The 24498-nt window shown below is 42.2% G+C and overlaps 2 long non-coding RNA genes and 16 other non-coding genes across 18 annotated transcripts in view; 15 read left to right on the forward strand and 3 right to left on the reverse strand.

Annotated features, from left to right (window-relative positions):
- The window catches only part of LOC141381913 (uncharacterized), a 560761-nt gene that overhangs the window by 480478 nt on the left and 55785 nt on the right, over positions 1 to 24498 (reverse strand). The gene's annotated exons all lie outside the window — the stretch shown is intronic.
- On the reverse strand, positions 97 to 985 carry LOC141381916 (uncharacterized). The gene is made up of 3 exons (XR_012402822.1): positions 904 to 985; positions 622 to 692; positions 97 to 178 (listed from the first exon to the last, which is right to left on the reverse strand). It is a non-coding gene; the product is annotated as an uncharacterized lncRNA (long non-coding RNA).
- On the forward strand, positions 5355 to 5426 carry trnap-ugg (transfer RNA proline (anticodon UGG)). The gene has a single exon. It is a non-coding gene; the product is annotated as a tRNA-Pro (tRNA).
- On the forward strand, positions 6855 to 6926 carry trnap-agg (transfer RNA proline (anticodon AGG)). The gene has a single exon. It is a non-coding gene; the product is annotated as a tRNA-Pro (tRNA).
- On the forward strand, positions 7226 to 7297 carry trnap-cgg (transfer RNA proline (anticodon CGG)). The gene has a single exon. It is a non-coding gene; the product is annotated as a tRNA-Pro (tRNA).
- On the forward strand, positions 7779 to 7850 carry trnap-agg (transfer RNA proline (anticodon AGG)). The gene has a single exon. It is a non-coding gene; the product is annotated as a tRNA-Pro (tRNA).
- Positions 9171 to 9242, forward strand: trnap-agg (transfer RNA proline (anticodon AGG)). The gene has a single exon. It is a non-coding gene; the product is annotated as a tRNA-Pro (tRNA).
- On the forward strand, positions 9542 to 9613 carry trnap-cgg (transfer RNA proline (anticodon CGG)). Its single transcript has one exon. It is a non-coding gene; the product is annotated as a tRNA-Pro (tRNA).
- On the forward strand, positions 10565 to 10636 carry trnap-agg (transfer RNA proline (anticodon AGG)). Its single transcript has one exon. It is a non-coding gene; the product is annotated as a tRNA-Pro (tRNA).
- trnap-agg (transfer RNA proline (anticodon AGG)) lies at positions 11590 to 11661 on the forward strand. Its single transcript has one exon. It is a non-coding gene; the product is annotated as a tRNA-Pro (tRNA).
- Positions 12145 to 12216, forward strand: trnap-agg (transfer RNA proline (anticodon AGG)). Its single transcript has one exon. It is a non-coding gene; the product is annotated as a tRNA-Pro (tRNA).
- Positions 13537 to 13608, forward strand: trnap-agg (transfer RNA proline (anticodon AGG)). The gene has a single exon. It is a non-coding gene; the product is annotated as a tRNA-Pro (tRNA).
- On the forward strand, positions 13908 to 13979 carry trnap-cgg (transfer RNA proline (anticodon CGG)). Its single transcript has one exon. It is a non-coding gene; the product is annotated as a tRNA-Pro (tRNA).
- Positions 14931 to 15002, forward strand: trnap-agg (transfer RNA proline (anticodon AGG)). Its single transcript has one exon. It is a non-coding gene; the product is annotated as a tRNA-Pro (tRNA).
- trnap-agg (transfer RNA proline (anticodon AGG)) lies at positions 16437 to 16508 on the forward strand. Its single transcript has one exon. It is a non-coding gene; the product is annotated as a tRNA-Pro (tRNA).
- trnap-agg (transfer RNA proline (anticodon AGG)) lies at positions 18857 to 18928 on the forward strand. The gene has a single exon. It is a non-coding gene; the product is annotated as a tRNA-Pro (tRNA).
- trnat-ugu (transfer RNA threonine (anticodon UGU)) lies at positions 21743 to 21816 on the reverse strand. The gene has a single exon. It is a non-coding gene; the product is annotated as a tRNA-Thr (tRNA).
- trnat-cgu (transfer RNA threonine (anticodon CGU)) lies at positions 23251 to 23324 on the forward strand. Its single transcript has one exon. It is a non-coding gene; the product is annotated as a tRNA-Thr (tRNA).

The following is a 24498-nucleotide window of genomic DNA, read 5'->3' on the forward strand; positions in this document are numbered from 1 at the left end:
CGGGACAACATGCCAAATACGCTTTATTGATTATCAGCTAAGTGTGAACTCTTGAAAAAAAAAAATGTGTTGTGTCTAACCTGCAGACAATGATGTTGAAGATTGTGCAGTTGAGGGTCCTGGCAATTCTTCTGTATTTAAAGTGAATGAAGAATCATTGTCACCAAAAGTCCTTTCTCTAAAACAGGCAAGACACAAACAATTTCAATTTTGTTCATTAAGCCACTTCAAAAATGTTCATGCATATTAAAAGCATTTGCCCAGTTTCATAGACAAGGCTTAGACCCTAGTGCCAGACAAAGTCTGGATGTAACTTACAATGACATACTGTATATAGCCATTAATGTCAAAAGTCACCAGTAATGATTTTCTCAAAGCAAGGCTTATAAAAGCTACATACATCAAATCTAATAATGTCTACTACTGACCCAGTTTATGAAACCAACACATTAATTTAAATTTAAGACAGTCCACCAGAAAATTATTTTGTTAATTTTTTACCCTACATTCCATCTGATCTTTGTACATCTCCCTCGAGATATATACAACCAAAACAAACTGTGCAAACTAATCCTTTAGTATTAAAGGCATGTCATCCTACAATTTTTAGCATAACTTTACCCTTCACCACACATGCTTGCATGAAAAGGCAAGACATCAGTTGGGAAAGAGATCTGGCAAATTGGACAAATCTGTAAAAAGTAAAAATAAATTAAACAATGTATGTTTGTAGCAAATTTGTTGAAGAACATACATATTCTACCCCATAAAAAGATTCTAAAATATTAAGAATAGTCTCAAATTTTTAATAGCTTCAAACACATTCTTTATGGAACCACGAATTGGGTATATTCAAATATAGTGAGTATACTCAAATACAAGAAATAGGCTTTGATCAAAGACCTGTAATGATGGTTCTAAGATGGGGTGAAGTGGGCTTGGCTGGTCAACAGTTTCGATTACATTTTCGTCTACATCATCATCTAGAATGGTCAAATCATTTGAAGACTCCTAATAAAAGTAATCAAAATGCATTGGCATTGTAAATAAATAATATTGATAGAACAATAAAACCATAATACTGTATGACTTACTGTCTCAGCTTCTTTACACTCTTCAATGTGTAAGGGCAGCAATGGCAGTGGTATTTTCTTACCACATTTCATACAGCTGGACTGTGGCATCTTAGCAAACTCCACAGAATCATAAGGTAATGGTTCAGTGGAAAGCTGTTCCTGTAATGGAACTACAAACAGCATGTTCTTTCCATTATTTGACACTGATTTTAGGAGTCGAGTTGAGTATCCATCAGCATCTGTGGGAATTATAGACAGCTTACGCCGCCCACCCCCACCTAATGGCAAAATCAATTGAGAATCACATTCAGGACTACTGTTGCCTTCTTGGGCTAGCAATATTGTTATAAATGTGTCACCTAAAATTTTGGACAGAAATGTTCTATAAAGCTCTGTTTACCACTGGAAAACTGAAGTAGGGCATGCCATAATCTTAGAACATGGCAAAGAAACATGTCCTTGACTAAAAAGTTTAAACTAATGAAGCTTATTACTAAATTATTAACGCCAACAAAGCACATACCAGTTTCATTAATTTACAAAAGTGCAAAGTTATTGCAAATGCACACAAATCATTTTTTGTTTATATGTAACATGCAAAACATAAATACCTGTAGACTTGTAAAACATCCAGCCACCCTGAAGTGTTTTTAATTTGGGAAACTCTCCTTCAAGCAGACTGACAATCTTAAGAATGAAACAAAATTCATCATTTAGTTTTTTTTTTTTTTCCAACAGATATAAAACTCCCATCAATTCCTAGTATTATGGTAACATTTGCAATTACCTCACTGTGTTTAAAATTATCTGGAACAGTTAAAAGCCTTTTTCCAAGTCCAGCATGGACAAGCTCAAGGTCTTCATCTCCTTTTGGTGTGAAGGGTGATGGTTTAGAGAGGACATGTATTTGAAAATCAGTTTTTTTAATGTTTCCAGGTTTGGCCACAGAAAAATCTCTGTCCCAAACATACTTGGGAATTGCCCATAGTGACAAAAGGGCAAAATGAATAAACATATTAATAATAAGAAACATTTTTTGCATGACACAAAAAGTTGTGTTTTACAGTAAACATGAAAAATTACCTTTTTAAGGCTTGCCTTACCATGTTTTCAGGCTCTGCAGGCAAAGGAATGGTCCCACTTGAGATGCTTTCTCTCATTGGTCTACTACCACTTGCTAGTGCATTTCTTTACGAAGATGGAGTAAGGCCCCTGGCTAATACATCGATCAGAGCTTTTGCTGCTATTTCTACTTCTAATGACAGTGCCTGTAAGACAAATACCAATTATACCTTTTATCATTTGTTATCTTCATAGTCCGCGATCAACACTGCCGACCCCCACCCCGCCCGTTCCTTACAGTCGGCGATCATCTCCTCTCTCCACCCCCCATACCCACCCACACCCAAAACGGCATTACGCTCTCCCGGTCTTCACTTTAGTACGCGATCGATTCCACCCCCAAATTAGTCCCCGATCAAATTTATAGCTGAGCCCTCCTTGAATGACAATCCTAGAATCGACCATGACAGAAGCCATGCTATTTTACACGACCATCCCGTTTTTCACTCGCCATGTTGGCTTAATAACGGACTTAATTTACGTTATAAAGTTTACATTATAAACAACAGCAGCCATTGCTTTAACAAACGTTTGATACTTAATCTTTGCATACATAAACCACTATAGAAATCAAGTAACCACTTACCCGCGCATCCCGCTCTTCACCTGCCATGCTAAATAGAGGAGTATTCTTCTTCTTAGAGGATCATCTCCGTTAATTAGGTCAGACTGCGCAAATGGAGCGCACAGTGAAGCGCTTCGGTCATTCCCGCGTTCTCAGGGAGTTGTGATTGGTTGAACAGTAAGCTCGCATCTTATTGGCTACAGGGCACGAGTGACTCACGTGGGAGGTGTGTGCTGACAGGAAAGTCTCAAAAATGCACACACTCGTATTCAGGGTGAGTCGTACGTGAGAGAGGATTTGCACATTCTCATTCAGGATGAACTCGTGAATTTTAAACATTCAAAACTTTTTGTACACTCTTATATATTTGCAAATGGTGTTTTGCATTTGTGAAATGTATTTTATGAAAATGTATTTTTATTTTGTGCATGTGAATTGTTTTTGTGAGTATAAATAAATATTTTACGCATGTAAATTTGGCTACGCATGTGTACATCGTGTCTTTTGCGTGAATTATTATTGAGTCTAATCTCTCTCCATAGAAAAACACTTTTTATCAGATCTGGACTCCGTTGCTTGAATATGTAGGTCCTAGGATTTCAGGTACATTTTTGCAAAACCTTAGATCACCATAAACTTTGGTTAATTTATGTACTTTTCTATTTTTATTATTACTCTGTATTTTTATGTCTTCTTTTTGATTTTGATTTTCATTATGTGCTGTGATGCTAAGAAATTTCTTGGTTGTAAGCTGTTGTCATTGTTCTGTTCTTTTTTGTTTTGTTAAAATAAAGACAAAAAAATGTATTTCGAAGAATTCCAGTTTGTCAGCAGATAGTGTCGGCGCATAAAACATTCCTTTGCATAGTGGTTTGGTTGTCTAGGACTATGATTCTCGTTCATGCTGTGAGAAATCCCAGATTCAAATTTCGGTTGAGCCCTTACAGTTGTCTGCTGTTTTGTAAGGGCGTTGTGGCTTACACAGAGGCCTTTTTTCTGAGAATGCCAGTTCGTCAGCTGATAGTGTTGCCATATAAAGTTACTGTTTTGCAGTGGCTCGTTGATCTAGGGGTATGATTCTCGCTTAGGGTGCCCTTGATTCGTTAGAGAAAGTTTTCTGACTATCTGATGCTTCTGACACCATGTGAAATAAATTCAATTTAGTGGCTCGTTGGTCTAGGGGTATGATTCGCACTTTGGGTGTGAAAGGTCCTGGGTCCCAATCCCAGACGAGCCCTTGCAGATGTTATGTGTTTTATAGGGCACTATGTCTATCATTAAAATCTCTTTCGAAGAATTCCAGTTTGTCAGCAGATAGTGTCGCCACATAAAACATTCCTTTGCATAGTGGCTTGCTGGTCTAGGAGTATGATTTTCGTTCATGCAATGAGAAATCCCAGATTCAGATTTCGGTTGAGCCCTTACACTTGTCTGCTGTTTTGTAAGGTTGTTGTGGCTTACACAGAGGCCTTTTTTCTGAGAATGCCAGTTCGTCAGCAGATAGTGTTGCCGTATAAAGTTGCTGTTTTGCAGTGGCTCGGTGGTCTAGGGGTATGATTCTCACTTAGGGTGCCCTTGATTCGTTAGGGAAAGATTTCTGACTATCTGACACCTTGTGAAATTCTCTCAATTTAGTGGTTCATTGGTCTATCTGTATGATTCTCGCTTCGATTGCGAGAGGACCCGGGTTCAATTCTCGGATGAGCCCTTGCAGGTGTACTGTGTTTTACAGGGCATTATATCTTTCGTAAAAACGTCTTTCAAAGAATTCCAATTTGTCAGCAGATAGTGTCGCCACATAAAATATTTCTTGCATAGTGGCTTGCTGGTCCAGGAGTATGATTCTCGTTCATGCCATGAGAAATCCTAGGTTCAAATTTCAGTTGAACCCTTACAGTTGTCTTTTGTTTTGTAAGGGCGTTGTGGCTTACACAGAGGCCTTTTTCTGAGAATGCCGGTTTGTCAGCAGATAGTGTTGCCATGTAAAGTTACTGTTTTGCAGTGGCTCGTTGGTCTAGGGGTATGATTCTGGCTTAGGGTGCCCTTGATTCGTCAGAGAAAGTTTTCTGACTATCTGATGCTTCTGACGCTATGTGAAATTTTATCACAGTAGTGGCTCGTTGGGGTAGGGGTATGATTCTCGCTTTGGGTGTGAGAGGTCCCGGGTTCAAATCCTGGACGAGCCCTTGCAGGTGTCATGTGTTTTACAGGGCACCATGACTTTCATTAAAATGTCTTTCGAAGAATTCCAGTTTGTCAGCAGATAGTGTCGCCACATAAAACATTCCTTTGCATAGTGCCTTGCTGGTCTATGAGTATGATTTTCGTTCATGCAATGAGAAATCCCAGATTCAAATTTCGGTTGAGCCTTTACATTTGTCTGCTGTTTTGTAAGGTCTACGGGCTTACACAGAGGCCTTTTTACTGAGAATGCCAGTTCATCAGCAGATAGTTTTGCCATGTAAAGTGGCTGTTACAATAGCTAGTTGGTTTAGGGGTATGATTCTCGCTTAGGGTGCCATTGATTCGTTAGAGAAAGTTTTCTGACTATCTGATGGTTCTGACGCCATGTGAAGTTTTATCAATGTAGTGGCTCGTTGGTCTACGGGTATGATTCTCGCTTTGGGTGTGAGAGGTCCCGGGTTCAAATCCCGGATGAGCCCTTGCAGGTGTCATGTGTTTTACAGGGCACTATGACTTTTATTAAAATGTCTTTCGAAGAATTCCAGTTTGTCAGCAGATAGTGTCGCCACATAAAACATTCCTTTGCATAGTGGCTTGCTGGTCTAGGAGTATGATTTTCGTTCATGCAATGAGAAATCCCAGATTCAAATTTCGGTTGAGCCCTTACATTTGTCTGCTGTTTTGTAAGGTCTACGGGCTTACACAGAGGCCTTTTTTCTGAGAATGCCAGTTCATCAGCAGATAGTTTTGCCATGTAAAGTGGCTGTTACAGTAGCTAATTGGTTTAGGGGTATGATTCTCGCTTAGGGTGCCATTGATTCGTTAGAGAAAGTTTTCTGACTATCTGATGGTTCTGACGCCATGTGAAGTTTTATCAATGTAGTGGCTCGTTGGCCTAGGGGTATGATTCTCGCTTTGGGTGAGAGAGGTCCTGGGTTCATATCCCGGACGAGCCCTTGCAGGTATCATGTGTTTTACAGGGCACTATGACTTTCATTAAAATGTCTTTCGAAGAATTCCAGTTTGTCAGCAGATAGTGTCGCCACATAAAATATTCCTTTGCATAGTGGCTTGCTGGTCTAGGCGTATGATTTTCGTTCATGCAATGAGAAATCCCAGATTCAGATTTCGGTTGAGCCCTTACACTTGTCTGCTGTTTTGTAAGGTTGTTGTGGCTTACACAGAGGCCTTTTTTCTGAGAATGCCAGTTTGTCAGCAGATAGTGTTGCCATATAAAGTTGCTGCTTTGCAGTGGCTCGGTGGTCTAGGGGTATGATTCTCACTTAGGGTGCCCTTGATTCGTTAGAGAAAGATTTCTGACCATCTGACGTCTTGTGAAATTCTCTCAATTTAGTGGCTCATTGGTCTATGGGTATGATTCTCGCTTCGGTTGAGAGAGGACCCGGGTTCAGTTCCTGGATTAGCCCTTGCAGGTGTACTGTGTTTTACAGGGCATTATGTCTTTCATTAAAATGTCTTTCAAAGATTTCCAATTTGTCAGCAGATAGTGTCGCCACATAAAATATTTCTTGCATAGTGGCTTGCTGTTCTAGGAGTTTGATTCTCGTTCATGCCATGAGAAATCCTAGGTTCAAATTTCAGTTGAAACCTTACAGTTGTCTTTTGTTTTGTAAGGGCGTTGTGGCTTACACAGAGGCCTTTTTTCTGAGAATGCCGGTTTGTCAGCAGATAGTGTTGCCATGTAAAGTGGCTGTTTTGCAGTTGCTCGTTGGTCTACGGGCATGATACTCGCTTAAGATGCGAGAGGTCTTGTTTTCAAATCCTGGACGAACCATTGAAGAAGTCCCGGGTCCAAATGAAGCAAAAGCCCTGCTTCAATGTTTGTTAGATAAGGATTTCTGACCATCTGTTCCTTCTGATGTCTTGTAAAATATTCAAGCTTTTGTGGCTCGTTGGTCTAGGGGTATGATTCTCGCTTAGGGTGCGAGAGGTCCCGGGTTCAAATCCCGGACGAGCCCTTGCAGTTATTCTTTTGTTTTACAGGGCATTATGGCTTTCATAAAAAACGTTTTTCGAAGAATTCCAGTTTGTCAGCAGATAGTGTCGGCACATAAAGCATTCCTTTGCATAGTGGTTTGGTTGTCTAGGACTATGATTCTCGTTCATGCCGTGAGAAATCCCAGATTCAAATTTCGGTTGAGCCCTTACAGTTGTCTGCTGTTTTGTAAGGGCGTTGTGGCTTACACATAGGCCTTTTTTCTGAGAATGCCAGTTCGTCAGCTGATAGTGTTGCCATATAAAGTTACTGTTTTGCAGTGGCTCGTTGGTCTAGGGGTATGATTCTCGCTTCGGGTGTGAGAGATCCTGGGTTCAAATCCCGGACGAGCCCTTACAGGTGTTATGTGTTTTACAGGGCACTATGTCTTTCATTAAAATGTCTTTCGAAGAATTCCAGTTTGTCAGCAGATAGTGTCGCCACATAAAACATTCCTTTGCATAGTGGCTTGCTGGTCTAGGAGTTTGATTCTCGTTCATGCCATGAGAAATCCTAGGTTCAAATTTCAGTTGAACCCTTACAGTTGTCTTTTGTTTTGTAAGGGCGTTGTGGCTTACACAGAGGTCTTTTTTCTGAGAATGCCGGTTTGTCAGCAGATAGTGTTGCCATGTAAAGTGGCTGTTTTGCAGTTGCTCGTTGGTCTACGGGCATGATTCTCGCATAAGGTGCGAGAGCTCCTGTTTTCAAATCCTGGACGAACCATTGCAGAAGTCCCGGGTCCAAATGAAGCAAAAGCCCTGCTTCAATGTTTGTTAGATAAGGATTTCTGACCATCTGTTGCTTCTGATGTCTTGTGAAATACTCTAGTTTTTGTGGCTCGTTGGTCTAGGGGTATGATTCTCGCTTAGGGTGCGAGAGGTCCCGGGTTCAAATCCTGGACGAGCCCTTGCAGTTATTCTGTTGTTTTACAGGGCATTATGGCTTTCATAAAAAAACGTTTTTCGAAGAATTCCAGTTTGTCAGCAGATAGTGTCGGCACATAAACATTCCTTTCCATAGTGGTTTGGTTGTCTAGCAGTATGCTTTTCGTTCATGCCGTGAGAAATCCCAGATTCAAATTTCGGTTGAGCCCTTACAGTTGTCTGCTGTTTTGTAAGGGCATTGTGGCTTACACAGAGGCCTTTTTTCTGAGAATGCCAGTTCGTCAGCAGATAGTGTTGCCATATAAAGTTACTGTTTTGCAGTGGCTCGTTGGTCTAGGGGTATGATTCTCGCTTGGGTGTGAGACGTCCCGGGTTCGAATCCTGGACGAGCCTTGCAGGTGTCATGTGTTTTACAGGGCACTATGTCTTTCATTAAAATGTCTTTCGAAGAATTCCAGTTTGTCAGCAGATAGTGTCGCCACATAAAACATTCCTTTGCATAGTGGCTTGCTGATCTAGGCGTATGATTTTCGTTCATGCAATGAGAAATCCCAGATTCAAATTTCGGTTGAGCCCTTACAGTTGTCTGCTGTTTTGTAAGGTCGTTGTGGCTTACACAGAGGCCTTTTTTCTGAGAATGCCAGTTTGTCAGCAGATAGTGTTGCCATATAAAGTTGCTGTTTTGCAGTGGCTCGGTGGTCTAGGGGTATGATTCTCGCTTAGGGTGCCCTTGATTCGTTAGAGAAAGATTTCTGACTATCTGACGCCTTGTGAAATTCTCTCAATTAAGTGGCTCATTGGTCTATGGGTATGATTCTCGCATTGGTTGCGAGAGGACCCGGGTTCAATACCCGGATGATCCCTTGCAGGTGTACTGTGTTTTACAGGGCATTATGTCTTTCGTAAAAACGTCTTTCAAAGAATTCCAATTTGTCAGCAGATAGTGTCGCCACATAAAATGTTTCTTGAATAGTGGCTTGCTGGTCTAGGAGTATGATTCTCCTTCATGCCATGAGAAATCCTAGCTTCAAATTTCAGTTGAACCCTTACAGTTGTCTTTTGTTTTGTATGGGCGTTGTGGCTTACACAGAGGCCTTTTTTCTGAGAATGCCGGTTTGTCAGCAGATAGTGTTGCCATGTAAAGTGGCTGTTTTGCAGGTGCTCGTTGGTCTACGGGCTTGATTCTCGCATAAGGTGCGAGAGGTCCCGTTTTCAAAGCCTGGACGAACCATTGCAGAAGTCCCGGGTCCAAATGAAGCAAAAGCCCTTCTTCAATGTTTGTAAGATAAGGATTTCTGACCATCTGTTGCTTCTGATGTCTTGTGAAATATTCAAGCTTTTGTGGCTCGTTGGTCTAGGGGTATGATTCTCGCTTAGGGTGCGAGAGGTCCCGGGTTCAAATCCCGGACGAGCCCTTGCAGTTATTCTGTTGTTTTACAGGGCATTATGGCTTTCATAAAAAAACAATTTACGAAGAATTCCAGTTTGTCAGCAGATAGTGTCGGCACATAAACATTCCTTTCCATAGTGGTTTGGTTGTCTAGCAGTATGCTTTTCGTTCATGCCGTGAGAAATCCCAGATTCAAATTTCGGTTGAGCCCTTACAGTTGTCTGCTGTTTTGTAAGGGCATTGTGGCTTACACAGAGGCCTTTTTTCTGAGAATGCCAGTTCGTCAGCAGATAGTGTTGCCATATAAAGTTACTGTTTTGCTGTGGCTCGTTGGTCTAGGGGTATGATTCTCGCTTCGGGTGTGAGAGGTCCCGGGTTCAAATCCCGGACGAGCCCTTGCAGGTGTCATGTGTTTTACAGGGCACTATGTCTTTCATTAAAATGTCTTTCGAAGAATTCCAGTTTGTCAGCAGATAGTGTCGCCACATAAAACATTCCTTTGCATAGTGGCTTGCTGGTCTAGGCGTATGATTTTCGTACATGCAATAAGAAATCCCAGATTCAAATTTCGGTTGAGCCCTTACAGTTGTCTGCTGTTTTGTAAGGTCATTGTGGCTTACACAGAGGCCTTTTTTCTGAGAATGCCAGTTTGTCAGCAGATAGTGTTGCCATATAAAGTTGTTGTTTTGCAGTGGCTCAGTGGTCTAGGAGTATGACTCTCACTAATGGTGCCCTTGATTCGTTAGAGAAAGATTTCTGACTGTCTGACGCCTTGTGAAACTCTCTCAATTAAGTGGCTCATTGGTCTATGGGTATGATTCTCGCATAGGTTGCGAGAGGACCCGGGTTCAATACCCGGATGAGCCCTTGCAGGTGTACTGTGTTTTACAGGGCATTATGTCTTTCGTAAAAACGTCTTTCAAAGAATTCCAATTTGTCAGCAGATAGTGTCGCCACATAAAATATTTCTTGAATAGTGGCTTGCTGGTCTAGGAGTATGATTCTCCTTCATGCCATGAGAAATCCTAGCTTCAAATTTCAGTTGAACCCTTACAGTTGTCTTTTGTTTTGTATGGGCGTTGTGGCTTACACAGAGGCCTTTTTTCTGAGAATGCCGGTTTGTCAGCAGATAGTGTTGCCATGTAAAGTGGCTGTTTTGCAGTTGCTCGTTGGTCTACGGGCTTGATTCTCGCATAAGGTGCGAGAGGTCCCGTTTTCAAAGCCTGGACGAACCATTGCAGAAGTCCCGGGTCCAAATGAAGCAAAAGCCCTGCTTCAATGTTTGTAAGATAAGGATTTCTGACCATCTGTTGCTTCTGATGTCTTGTGAAATACTCTAGTTTTTGTGGCTCGTTGGTCTAGGGGTATGATTCTCGCTTAGGGTGCGAGAGGTCCCGGGTTCAAATCCCGGACGAGCCCTTGCAGTTATTCTGTTGTTTTACAGGGCATTATGGCTTTCATAAAAAAACGTTTTTCGAAGAATTCCAGTTTGTCAGCAGATAGTGTCGGCACATAAACATTCCTTTCCATAGTGGTTTGGTTGTCTAGCAGTATGCTTTTCGTTCATGCCGTGAGAAATCCCAGATTCAAATTTCGGTTGAGCCCTTACAGTTGTCTGCTGTTTTGTAAGGGCATTGTGGCTTACACAGAGGCCTTTTTTCTGAGAATGCCAGTTTGTCAGCAGATAGTGTTGCCATATAAAGTTGCTGCTTTGCAGTGGCTCGGTGGTCTAGGGGTATGATTCTCACTTAGGGTGCCCTTGATTCGTTAGAGAAAGATTTCTGACCATCTGACGTCTTGTGAAATTCTCTCAATTTAGTGGCTCATTGGTCTATGGGTATGATTCTCGCTTCGGTTGAGAGAGGACCCGGGTTCAGTTCCTGGATTAGCCCTTGCAGGTGTACTGTGTTTTACAGGGCATTATGTCTTTCATTAAAATGTCTTTCAAAGATTTCCAATTTGTCAGCAGATAGTGTCGCCACATAAAATATTTCTTGCATAGTGGCTTGCTGTTCTAGGAGTTTGATTCTCGTTCATGCCATGAGAAATCCTAGGTTCAAATTTCAGTTGAAACCTTACAGTTGTCTTTTGTTTTGTAAGGGCGTTGTGGCTTACACAGAGGCCTTTTTTCTGAGAATGCCGGTTTGTCAGCAGATAGTGTTGCCATGTAAAGTGGCTGTTTTGCAGTTGCTCGTTGGTCTACGGGCATGATACTCGCTTAAGATGCGAGAGGTCTTGTTTTCAAATCCTGGACGAACCATTGAAGAAGTCCCGGGTCCAAATGAAGCAAAAGCCCTGCTTCAATGTTTGTTAGATAAGGATTTCTGACCATCTGTTCCTTCTGATGTCTTGTAAAATATTCAAGCTTTTGTGGCTCGTTGGTCTAGGGGTATGATTCTCGCTTAGGGTGCGAGAGGTCCCGGGTTCAAATCCCGGACGAGCCCTTGCAGTTATTCTTTTGTTTTACAGGGCATTATGGCTTTCATAAAAAACGTTTTTCGAAGAATTCCAGTTTGTCAGCAGATAGTGTCGGCACATAAAGCATTCCTTTGCATAGTGGTTAGGTTGTCTAGGACTATGATTCTCGTTCATGCCGTGAGAAATCCCAGATTCAAATTTCGGTTGAGCCCTTACAGTTGTCTGCTGTTTTGTAAGGGCGTTGTGGCTTACACATAGGCCTTTTTTCTGAGAATGCCGGTTTGTCAGCAGATAGTGTTGCCATGTAAAGTGGCTGTTTTGCAGTTGCTCGTTGGTCTACGGGCATGATTCTCGCATAAGGTGCGAGAGCTCCTGTTTTCAAATCCTGGACGAACCATTGCAGAAGTCCCGGGTCCAAATGAAGCAAAAGCCCTGCTTCAATGTTTGTTAGATAAGGATTTCTGACCATCTGTTGCTTCTGATGTCTTGTGAAATACTCTAGTTTTTGTGGCTCGTTGGTCTAGGGGTATGATTCTCGCTTAGGGTGCGAGAGGTCCCGGGTTCAAATCCCGGACGAGCCCTTGCAGTTATTCTGTTGTTTTACAGGGCATTATGGCTTTCATAAAAAAACGTTTTTCGAAGAATTCCAGTTTGTCAGCAGATAGTGTCGGCACATAAACATTCCTTTCCATAGTGGTTTGGTTGTCTAGCAGTATGCTTTTCGTTCATGCCGTGAGAAATCCCAGATTCAAATTTCGGTTGAGCCCTTACAGTTGTCTGCTGTTTTGTAAGGGCATTGTGGCTTACACAGAGGCCTTTTTTCTGAGAATGCCAGTTCGTCAGCAGATAGTGTTGCCATATAAAGTTACTGTTTTGCAGTGGCTCGTTGGTCTAGGGGTATGATTCTCGCTTGGGTGTGAGACGTCCCGGGTTCGAATCCTGGACGAGCCTTGCAGGTGTCATGTGTTTTACAGGGCACTATGTCTTTCATTAAAATGTCTTTCGAAGAATTCCAGTTTGTCAGCAGATAGTGTCGCCACATAAAACATTCCTTTGCATAGTGGCTTGCTGATCTAGGCGTATGATTTTCGTTCATGCAATGAGAAATCCCAGATTCAAATTTCGGTTGAGCCCTTACAGTTGTCTGCTGTTTTGTAAGGTCGTTGTGGCTTACACAGAGGCCTTTTTTCTGAGAATGCCAGTTTGTCAGCAGATAGTGTTGCCATATAAAGTTGCTGTTTTGCAGTGGCTCGGTGGTCTAGGGGTATGATTCTCGCTTAGGGTGCCCTTGATTCGTTAGAGAAAGATTTCTGACTATCTGACGCCTTGTGAAATTCTCTCAATTAAGTGGCTCATTGGTCTATGGGTATGATTCTCGCATTGGTTGCGAGAGGACCCGGGTTCAATACCCGGATGATCCCTTCCAGGTGTACTGTGTTTTACAGGGCATTATGTCTTTCGTAAAAACGTCTTTCAAAGAATTCCAATTTGTCAGCAGATAGTGTCGCCACATAAAATGTTTCTTGAATAGTGGCTTGCTGGTCTAGGAGTATGATTCTCCTTCATGCCATGAGAAATCCTAGCTTCAAATTTCAGTTGAACCCTTACAGTTGTCTTTTGTTTTGTATGGGCGTTGTGGCTTACACAGAGGCCTTTTTTCTGAGAATGCCGGTTTGTCAGCAGATAGTGTTGCCATGTAAAGTGGCTGTTTTGCAGGTGCTCGTTGGTCTACGGGCTTGATTCTCGCATAAGGTGCGAGAGGTCCCGTTTTCAAAGCCTGGACGAACCATTGCAGAAGTCCCGGGTCCAAATGAAGCAAAAGCCCTTCTTCAATGTTTGTAAGATAAGGATTTCTGACCATCTGTTGCTTCTGATGTCTTGTGAAATATTCAAGCTTTTGTGGCTCGTTGGTCTAGGGGTATGATTCTCGCTTAGGGTGCGAGAGGTCCCGGGTTCAAATCCCGGACGAGCCCTTGCAGTTATTCTGTTGTTTTACAGGGCATTATGGCTTTCATAAAAAAACAATTTACGAAGAATTCCAGTTTGTCAGCAGATAGTGTCGGCACATAAACATTCCTTTCCATAGTGGTTTGGTTGTCTAGCAGTATGCTTTTCGTTCATGCCGTGAGAAATCCCAGATTCAAATTTCGGTTGAGCCCTTACAGTTGTCTGCTGTTTTGTAAGGGCATTGTGGCTTACACAGAGGCCTTTTTTCTGAGAATGCCAGTTCGTCAGCAGATAGTGTTGCCATATAAAGTTACTGTTTTGCTGTGGCTCGTTGGTCTAGGGGTATGATTCTCGCTTCGGGTGTGAGAGGTCCCGGGTTCAAATCCCGGACGAGCCCTTGCAGGTGTCATGTGTTTTACAGGGCACTATGTCTTTCATTAAAATGTCTTTCGAAGAATTCCAGTTTGTCAGCAGATAGTGTCGCCACATAAAACATTCCTTTGCATAGTGGCTTGCTGGTCTAGGCGTATGATTTTCGTACATGCAATAAGAAATCCCAGATTCAAATTTCGGTTGAGCCCTTACAGTTGTCTGCTGTTTTGTAAGGTCATTGTGGCTTACACAGAGGCCTTTTTTCTGAGAATGCCAGTTTGTCAGCAGATAGTGTTGCCATATAAAGTTGTTGTTTTGCAGTGGCTCAGTGGTCTAGGAGTATGACTCTCACTAATGGTGCCCTTGATTCGTTAGAGAAAGATTTCTGACTATCTGACGCCTTGTGAAACTCTCTCAATTAAGTGGCTCATTGGTCTATGGGTATGATTCTCGCATAGGTTGCGAGAGGACCCGGGTTCAATACCTGGATGAGCCCTTGCAGGTGTACTGTGTTTTACAGGGCATTATGTCTTTCGTAAAAACGTCTTTCAAAGAATTCCAATTTGTCAGCAGATAGTGTCGCCACATAAAATATTTCTTGAATAGTGGCTTGCTGGTCTAGGAGTATGATTCTCCTTCATGCCATGAGAAATCCTAGCTTCAAATTTCAGTTGAACCCTTACAGTTGTCTTTTGTTTTGTATGGGCGTTGTGGCTTACACAGAGGCCTTTTTTCTGAGAATGCCGGTTTGTCAGCAGATAGTGTTGCCATGTAAAGTGGCTGTTTTGCAGTTGCTCGTTGGTCTACGGGCTTGATTCTCGCATAAGGTGCGAGAGGTCCCGTTTTCAAAGCCTGGACGAACCATTGCAGAAGTCCCGGGTCCAAATGAAGCAAAAGCCCTGCTTCAATGTTTGTAAGATAAGGATTTCTGACCATCTGTTGCTTCTGATGTCTTGTGAAATACTCTAGTTTTTGTGGCTCGTTGGTCTAGGGGTATGATTCTCGCTTAGGGTGCGAGAGGTCCCGGGTTCAAATCCCGGACGAGCCCTTGCAGTTATTCTGTTGTTTTACAGGGCATTATGGCTTTCATAAAAAAACGTTTTTCGAAGAATTCCAGTTTGTCAGCAGATAGTGTCGGCACATAAACATTCCTTTCCATAGTGGTTTGGTTGTCTAGAAGTATGCTTTTCGTTCATGCCGTGAGAAATCCCAGATTCACATTTCGGTTAACCCCCTAACAGTTGTCTGCTGTTTTGTAAGGGCGTTGTGGCTTACACAGAGGCCTTTTTTCTGAGAATGCCAGTTCGTCAGCAGATAGTGTTGCCATATAAAGTTACTGTTTTGCAGTGGCTCGTTGGTCAAGGGGTATGAATCTCGCTTAGGGTGCCCTTGATTCGTTAGAAAAAGTTTTCTGACTATCTGATACTTCTGAGGCCATGTGAAATTCTCTCAATTTAGTGGCTCGTTGGTCTAGGGGTATGATTCTTGCTTCAGGTGTGAGAGGTCCTGAGTTCAAATCCCAGACGAGCCCTTGCAGGTGTCATGTGTTTTACAGGGCACTATGTCTTTCATTAAAATGTCTTTCGAAGAATTCCAGTTTGTCAGCAGATAGTGTCGCCACATAAAACATTCCTTTGCATAGTGGCTTGCTGGTCTAGGCATATGATTTTCGTTCATGCAATGAGAAATCCCAGATTCAAATTTCGGTTGAGCCCTTACAGTTGTCTGCTGTTTTGTAAGGTCGTTGTGGCTTACACAGAGGCCTTTTTTCTGAGAATGCCAGTTTGTCAGCAGATAGTGTTGCCATATAAAGTTGCTGTTTTGCAGTGGCTCGGTGGTCTAGGGGTATGACTCTCACTTAGGGTGCCCTTGATTCGTTAGAGAAAGATTTCTGACTATCTGACGCCTTGTGAAATTGTCTCGATTTAGTGGCTCATTGGTCTATGGGTATGATTCTCGCTTCGGTTGCTAGAGGTCCCGGGTTCAATACAAGGATGAGCCCTTGTAGGTGTACTGTGTTTTACAGGGCAATATGTCTTTCGTAAAAACATCTTTCAAAGAATTCCAATTTGTCAGCAGATAGTGTCGCCACATAAAATATTTCTTGCATAGTGGCTTGCTGGTCTAGGAGTATGATTCTAGTTCATGCCATGAGAAATCCTAGGTTCAAATTTCAGTTGAACCCTTACAGTTGTCTTTTGTTTTGTAAGGTCGTTGTGGCTTACACAGAGGTCTTTTTTCTGAGAATGCCGGTTTGTCAGCAGATAGTGTTGCCATGTAAAGTGGCTGTTTTGCAGTTGCTTGTTGGTCTACGGGCTTGATTCTCGCATAAGGTGTGAGAGGTCCCGTTTTCAAAGCCTGGACGAACCATTGCAGAAGTCCCGGGTCCAAATGAAGCAAAAGCCCTGCTTCAATGTTTGTAAGATAAGGATTTCTGACCATCTGTTGCTTCTGATGTCTTGTGAAATATTCAAGCTTTTGTGGCTCGTTGGTCTAGGGGTATGATTCTCGCTTAGGGTGCGAGAGGTCCAGGGTTCAAATCCCGGACGAGCCCTTGCAGTTATTCTGTTGTTTTACAGGGCATTATGGCTTTCATAAAAAAACAATTTACGAAGAATTCCAGTTTGTCAGCAGATAGTGTCGGCACATAAACATTCCTTTCCATAGTGGTTTGGTTGTCTAGTAGTATGCTTTTCGTTCATGCCGTGAGAAATCCCAGATTCAAATTTCGGTTGAGCCCTTACAGTTGTCTGCTGTTTTGTAAGGGCATTGTGGCTTACACAGAGGCCTTTTTTTCTGAGAATGCCAGTTCGTCAGCAGATAGTGTTGCCATATAAAGTTACTGTTTTGTAGTGGCTCGTTGGTCTAGGGGTATGATTCTCGCTTAGGGTGCCCTTGATTCGTTAGAGAAAGTTTTCTGACTATCTGACGCCTTGTGAAATTCTCTCAATTAAGTGGCTCATTGGTCTATGGGTATGATTCTCGCATTGGTTGCGAGAGGACCCGGGTTCAATACCCGGATGATCCCTTGCAGGTGTACTGTGTTTTACAGGGCATTATGTCTTTCGTAAAAACGTCTTTCAAAGAATTCCAATTTGTCAGCAGATAGTGTCGCCACATAAAATGTTTCTTGAATAGTGGCTTGCTGGTCTAGGAGTATGATTCTCCTTCATGCCATGAGAAATCCTAGCTTCAAATTTCAGTTGAACCCTTACAGTTGTCTTTTGTTTTGTATGGGCGTTGTGGCTTACACAGAGGCCTTTTTTCTGAGAATGCCGGTTTGTCAGCAGATAGTGTTGCCATGTAAAGTGGCTGTTTTGCAGGTGCTCGTTGGTCTACGGGCTTGATTCTCGCATAAGGTGCGAGAGGTCCCGTTTTCAAAGCCTGGACGAACCATTGCAGAAGTCCCGGGTCCAAATGAAGCAAAAGCCCTTCTTCAATGTTTGTAAGATAAGGATTTCTGACCATCTGTTGCTTCTGATGTCTTGTGAAATATTCAAGCTTTTGTGGCTCGTTGGTCTAGGGGTATGATTCTCGCTTAGTGTGCGAGAGGTCCCGGGTTCAAATCCCAGACGAGCCCTTGCAGTTATTCTGTTGTTTTACAGGGCATTATGGCTTTCATAAAAAAACAATTTACGAAGAATTCCAGTTTGTCAGCAGATAGTGTCGGCACATAAACATTCCTTTCCATAGTGGTTTGGTTGTCTAGCAGTATGCTTTTCGTTCATGCCGTGGGAAATCCCAGATTCAAATTTCGGTTGAGCCCTTACAGTTGTCTGCTGTTTTGTAAGGGCTTTGTGGCTTACACAGAGGCCTTTTTTCTGAGAATGCCAGTTCGTCAGCAGATAGTGTTGCCATATAAAGTTACTGTTTTGCTGTGGCTCGTTGGTCTAGGGGTATGATTCTTGCTTCAGGTGTGAGAGGTCCTGAGTTCAAATCCCAGACGAGCCCTTGCAGGTGTCATGTGTTTTACAGGGCACTATGTCTTTCATTAAAATGTCTTTCGAAGAATTCCAGTTTGTCAGCAGATAGTGTCGCCACATAAAACATTCCTTTGCATAGTGGCTTGCTGGTCTAGGCATATGATTTTCGTTCATGCAATGAGAAATCCCAGATTCAAATTTCGGTTGAGCCCTTACAGTTGTCTGCTGTTTTGTAAGGTCGTTGTGGCTTACACAGAGGCCTTTTTTCTGAGAATGCCAGTTTGTCAGCAGATAGTGTTGCCATATAAAGTTGCTGTTTTGCAGTGGCTCGGTGGTCTAGGGGTATGACTCTCACTTAGGGTGCCCTTGATTCGTTAGAGAAAGATTTCTGACTATCTGACGCCTTGTGAAATTGTCTCGATTTAGTGGCTCATTGGTCTATGGGTATGATTCTCGCTTCGGTTGCTAGAGGTCCCGGGTTCAATACAAGGATGAGCCCTTGTAGGTGTACTGTGTTTTACAGGGCAATATGTCTTTCGTAAAAACATCTTTCAAAGAATTCCAATTTGTCAGCAGATAGTGTCGCCACATAAAATATTTCTTGCATAGTGGCTTGCTGGTCTAGGAGTATGATTCTAGTTCATGCCATGAGAAATCCTAGGTTCAAATTTCAGTTGAACCCTTACAGTTGTCTTTTGTTTTGTAAGGGCGTTGTGGCTTACACAGAGGTCTTTTTTCTGAGAATGCCGGTTTGTCAGCAGATAGTGTTGCCATGTAAAGTGGCTGTTTTGCAGTTGCTTGTTGGTCTACGGGCTTGATTCTCGCATAAGGTGTGAGAGGTCCCGTTTTCAAAGCCTGGACGAACCATTGCAGAAGTCCCGGGTCCAAATGAAGCAAAAGCCCTGCTTCAATGTTTGTAAGATAAGGATTTCTGACCATCTGTTGCTTCTGATGTCTTGTGAAATATTCAAGCTTTTGTGGCTCGTTGGTCTAGGGGTATGATTCTCGCTTAGGGTGCGAGAGGTCCAGGGTTCAAATCCCGGACGAGCCCTTGCAGTTATTCTGTTGTTTTACAGGGCATTATGGCTTTCATAAAAAAACAATTTACGAAGAATTCCAGTTTGTTAGCAGATAGTGTCGGCACATAAACATTCCTTTCCATAGTGGTTTGGTTGTCTAGTAGTATGCTTTTCGTTCATGCCGTGAGAAATCCCAGATTCAAATTTCGGTTGAGCCCTTACAGTTGTCTGCTGTTTTGTAAGGGCATTGTGGCTTACACAGAGGCCTTTTTTCTGAGAATGCCAGTTCGTCAGCAGATAGTGTTGCCATATAAAGTTACTGTTTTGTAGTGGCTCGTTGGTCTAGGGGTATGATTCTCGCTTAGGGTGCCCTTGATTCGTTAGAGAAAGTTTTCTGACTATCTGATGCTTCTGAGGCCATGTGTAATTCTCTCAATTTAGTGGCTCGTTGGTCTAGGGATATGATTCTCGCTCCGGGTGTGAGAAGTCCCGGGTTCAAATCCCAGACGAGCCCTTGCAGGTGTCATGTGTTTTACAGGGCACTATGTCTTTCACTAAAATGTCTTTCGAAGAATATCAGTTTGTCAGCAGATAGTGTCGCCACATAAAACATTCCTTTGCATAGTGGCTTGCTGGTCTAGGCATATGATTATCGTTCATGCAATGAGAAATCCCAGATTCAAATTTCGGTTGAGCCCTTACAGTTGTCTGCTGTTTTGTAAGGTCGTTGTGGCTTACACAGAGGCCTTTTTTCTGAGAATGCCAGTTTGTCAGCAGATAGTGTTGCCATATAAAGTTGCTGTTTTGCAGTGGCTCGGTGGTCTAGGGGTATGTCTCTCACTTAGGGTGCCCTTGATTCGTTAGAGAAAGATTTCTGACTATCTGACACCTTGTGAAATTGTCTCAATTTAGTGGCTCATTGGTCTATGGGTATGATTCTTGCTTTGGTTGCGAGAGGACCCGGGTTCAATTCCTGGATGAGCCCTTGCAGGTGTACTGTGTTTTACAGGGCTTTATGTCTTTCGTAAAAACGTCTTTCAAAGAATTCCAATTTGTCAGCAGATAGTGTCGCCACATAAAATATTTCTTGCATAGTGGCTTGCTGGTCTAGGAGTATGATTATCGTTCATGCCATGAAAAATCCTAGGTTCAAATTTCAGTTGAACCCTTACAGTTGTCTTTTGTTTGTAAGGGCGTTGTGGCTTACACAGAGGCCTTTTTTCTGAGAATGCCGGTTTGTCAGCAGATAGTGTTGCTATGTAAAGTGGCTGTTTTGCAGTTGCTCGTTGGTCTACGGGCTTGATTCTCGCATAAGGTGCGAGAGGTCCCGTTTTCAAATCCTGGACGAACCATTGCAGAAGTCCCGGGTTCAAAAGAAGCAAAAGCCCTGCTTCAATGTTTGTTAGATAAGGATTTCTGACCATCTGTTGCTTCTGATGTCTTGTGAAATATGTAAACTATTGTGGCTTGTTGGTCTAGGGGTATGATTCTCGCTTTGGGTATGATAGGTCCCGGGTTCAAATCCTGGACGAGTCCTTGCAGTTTCTCTGTTGTTTTACAGGGCATTATGGCTTTCATAAAAAACGTTTTTCGAAGAATTCCAGTTTGTCAGCAGATAGTGTCGGCACATAAAACATTCCTTTGCATAGTGGCATGGTTGTCTACGAGTATGATTCTCGTTCATGCCATGATAAATCCCAGATTCAAATTTCGGTTGAGCCCTTACAGTTGTCTGCTGTTTTGTAAGGGCGTTGTGGCTTACACAGAGGCCTATTTTCTGAGAATGCCAGTTCGTCAGCAGATAGTGTTGCCCTGTAAAGTTGCTGTCTGAGTGAACTATGCTTTTAAGCCAGGGGTCACTAAACCTGTTCCTGGAGGTCTTAAAATGACAACCAAAGAGGTTGTTTCCAGTTTTTTCCAGTTGTTTACACACAATTTCTGAAAGCATGTTTCATATTGTCAGAACTCTACACACAAATCACAAAACACACACACATTTGGCAAAACTCTTCAATTCTTCTGCTAAATGAAACTATAAGTTCAAAACAATGTGATTTCTTCTCAAAAAGGTATTTTGTTTTCAAATGACACACACAAGCCATCACATTAACAGACATTCATAAGATAAGTTAAACACTAATGTGCTTAATGTAAAACACTATGACGACTTCTCTATTCATCATAATGACTTTCTGTAAGCCTTCTTCTGTTCAGTGTTACACTTACTACAGACAGTACATAGAACTACAGAAGTGCATTGTAAAATTTTTCGAAAATTGTTTTTATACAAAACAAACAAATACCAAATATATTTTACTGTATTTTCCCCACAAAAACAGTGTACAGTGTTCATCCCAACCAACACAAAGTTGCAGAAAATGTGGTCTACATATACCATCAACAAAAGTATTTACTAAATACAGTTACAGTAAAAAAAAAAAAAAAAAAAAAAAAAAAAAAAAAAAAAAAAACAGCTATACTGCATTCTCTTTTCTGTATTGGTGTGGCCAAGCAGTGGGGGAAATGTCACCTTGCATGGCAAATCCAGCCATGAAAAGCATCAACTGCTATAGCTTGGAGAAGGGGTATACGTGTGTTTGGATTTCGGTCATACACTTTTCATCTCCAGGCAGGAAAAAGGTCCTCAATAGGTTTGAGGAATGGAGAATATGGAGGGGGAGATAAACAACTTAAAAACATGGGTGTGCAGTCAACTAGTTGTGAATCAGATGAGCTCTCATATGTAACTCAATTTGTCGCACTATCCATTATGCCTCAAAGCTATACAGTTTTATAATTAATTTCGTTAATCTCTATAAAAAAAAGCACACGCACCACCTGAACTAAGGCGCTGCTGGGATTTAAGCCCAGGATCTCCTGTTTACAAGACAGGCATTTTGACCAGCTAAGCCACAGCGCCACAAAAATTAATTGTAAGAGACATTTGCCCGATAACAAAAATAGAAGAAGAAAAAAATACACAACAAAAACCAGCATGTCAGGATGCAGAAAATGCTGACAAGACGGACGTGGTCTTTTAGAGTCTGGATGATCATGTCTCAAACTTGACCGGTAACCTGGCCTCTGTTCAAGATCAAAGCAAAAAATGCATTATTTTATTTTTATTTAATCTACCCTTAATCATGTGTTAAGTGTTTTTTGGAATATCCAGTTTCATTACATCCAAACCCTCTGTCTGCTCGGAAAATGGAAATCATTTCATCTAAGACAATGGATAGTGCATTGGACTTCTTGGCTGCGAACTGAGTCATTTAAAGGTTTTGAGTTCAAGTCCCACCAGCGTTGCAAGCTTTGCCCTTTTTCTTTACTGACTTAGGAGTGGTGCGTTTCCAACATTTTTGGCATCTGTCCATCCTGTTCTGCTTTTTAATTTCATTGCGCAGTGCAGGCTCAGATACTAGGGGTACTCTACAATGAAGCCGATGACTTAATTGAGCTGTTTTAAATAAGGGAGATTAGAAAACGGTGCAGGGCCAAGTAAGCTTAAGGAATGACTCAAAGGCAACCTGTGGTTTTGGGCAAAAGTGTCTACCACCTATTGTTGAGATCACGCCTTTTGGAATTGTCGTACAAGAGCCTCTTTATGCATGTGCAAAGTAACTAAGTAGAAAGCATAGTAAATTTTGCTTTTCCCCCACTGTCTTAGATGAAACTGCGTTTGGAAGTATCGTATCCAGAGGTTTTTTTTTTTAGTGTTAAGACTAAGTTGGCCAGAGCACCTGTCTTGGGAACAGCAGGTCCTAGGTTCAAATCCAAATTGCACCTTTCCCTCAGATTTCCATTTTCCGAGCTGACTCTGGGTTTGGATGTAATGAAACTGTAGATTCCAAAAAACACTTGACACTTGATTAAGGGTAGATTAAATAAAAATAAATCAATGCATTTTTTGCTTTGATCTTGAACGGAGGCCAGGTTACTGGTCAGGTTTGAGACATGATCATCCAGACTCTAAAAGACCATGTCCATCTTGTCGGCATTTTCTGCATCTTGACATGCTGGTTTTTGTTGTGTATTGGTTTATTCTTCTTCGATTTTTGTTATCGGGCAAATGTCTCTTACGGTCATTCATTGTGGTGCTGTGGCTTAGCTGGTCGACGCGCCTCTCTTGTAAACAGGAGATCCTGGGCTTGATTGATCCTGGGCTAAATTGATCCAGGTGGTGAATGCGCTTGTTTTATAGAGCTTACCCGAATGCATAATAAAATTGTATAGCTTTGAGGCCTAATGAATAGTGCGACAAATAGAGTTAAACAACCTCTTTGATTGCCATTTTAGACTTGCTCTCTTTTTTTAGTCTCTGTGTGCAAAACCGTCTAGCCTTCTTTTCAGCTTTGGTGCTGTGGCTTAGTTGGTCAAAGCGCCTGTCTCGTAAACAGGAGATCCTGGGTTCAACTCCCAGCAGTGCCTAATGTACATGTGCCAGGGTTGCTTTTTCTTAAGAGTTACGAGTGTTTACGCAGCGGGATGTTTAGCAGTCGGTTTCTAAACAAAACTCAAATCCTTAAGAACGCTACTCGTTCAAGAGGACTTCGGACGATGGCTTTATATAGCATAATGTGGTAATGCCTAACCAATTGGACTTTAATATTTCAAGTCCAGACATTCACACATGCAGCGCTACCATTGTTAGTTTTTTTCTTTTCTTTTTTCGATTAAACAATTAGCCCTTGTCAACATCGTTTGACCCTGTGGCTTAGTTGGTCAAAGCGCCTGTCTAGTAAACAGGAGATCCTGAGTTCAAATCCCAGCAGTACTTTGTCTGCAGTTGGCTGTTCTTTCATGGGCCAGAGAGTCCCAAAAAGTGCTTTTTTTGGTGCAGGCTCTGTGGTGCAATGGATAGCGCATTGGACTTCTAGGCTGTGAGCTGAGCCATTCAAAGGTTGTAGGTTCGAGTCCCACAAGAGTTGCAAGCTTTGCCCTTTTTCTTCACTGACTTAAGGTGTGGTGCGTTTCCAACATTTCAGGCATCTGTCCATCCCGTTTTGCTTCTTTCTTTCATTGCGCAGTGCAGGCTCAGATACTAGGGGTACTCTACAATGAAGCCGATGACTTAATTGAGCTGTTTTAAATAAGGAAGATTATAAAACGGTGCAAGACCGAGTGGACTTAAGGAATGACTCGAAGGCAACCTGTGGTTTAGGGCAAAAGTGACTGCCACCTATTGTTAAGATCACACCTTTTGGATTTGTCGTACAAGAGCCTCTTTATGCATGTGCAAAGTAACTGAGTAGAAAGCATAGTAAATTTTGCTTCCCCCCCACTGTCTTAGATGAAACTGCGTTTGGAAGTATCGTATCCACAGTTTTTTTCTTTTAGTGTTAAGACTAACGGCTGTTTCACACCGCAAGCGCCAGCAGCGCGTGTTTTTTCGGCGTCCATGTTAACAGATTAGAGCTTTTATATCGCACGCAGCAGCAGCGCGTCGGCGCGAGGCGTGAGCGTCGCTGAAGCAGCAGTGCAGCGATAGTTTTGGCGTCGGGTCTATTTTTGACGCGCTGCTCACGCTCAATTAAAGTGACAGTGCATTGATAATGACCAAAACACAATGAATGACAGTAAAAAGTAGCAATTGTACCCAATA

The sequence above is a fragment of the Danio rerio genome, chromosome 4 (assembly GCF_049306965.1).
Source record: "Danio rerio strain Tuebingen ecotype United States chromosome 4, GRCz12tu, whole genome shotgun sequence".
NCBI lineage: Eukaryota > Metazoa > Chordata > Actinopteri > Cypriniformes > Danionidae > Danio > Danio rerio.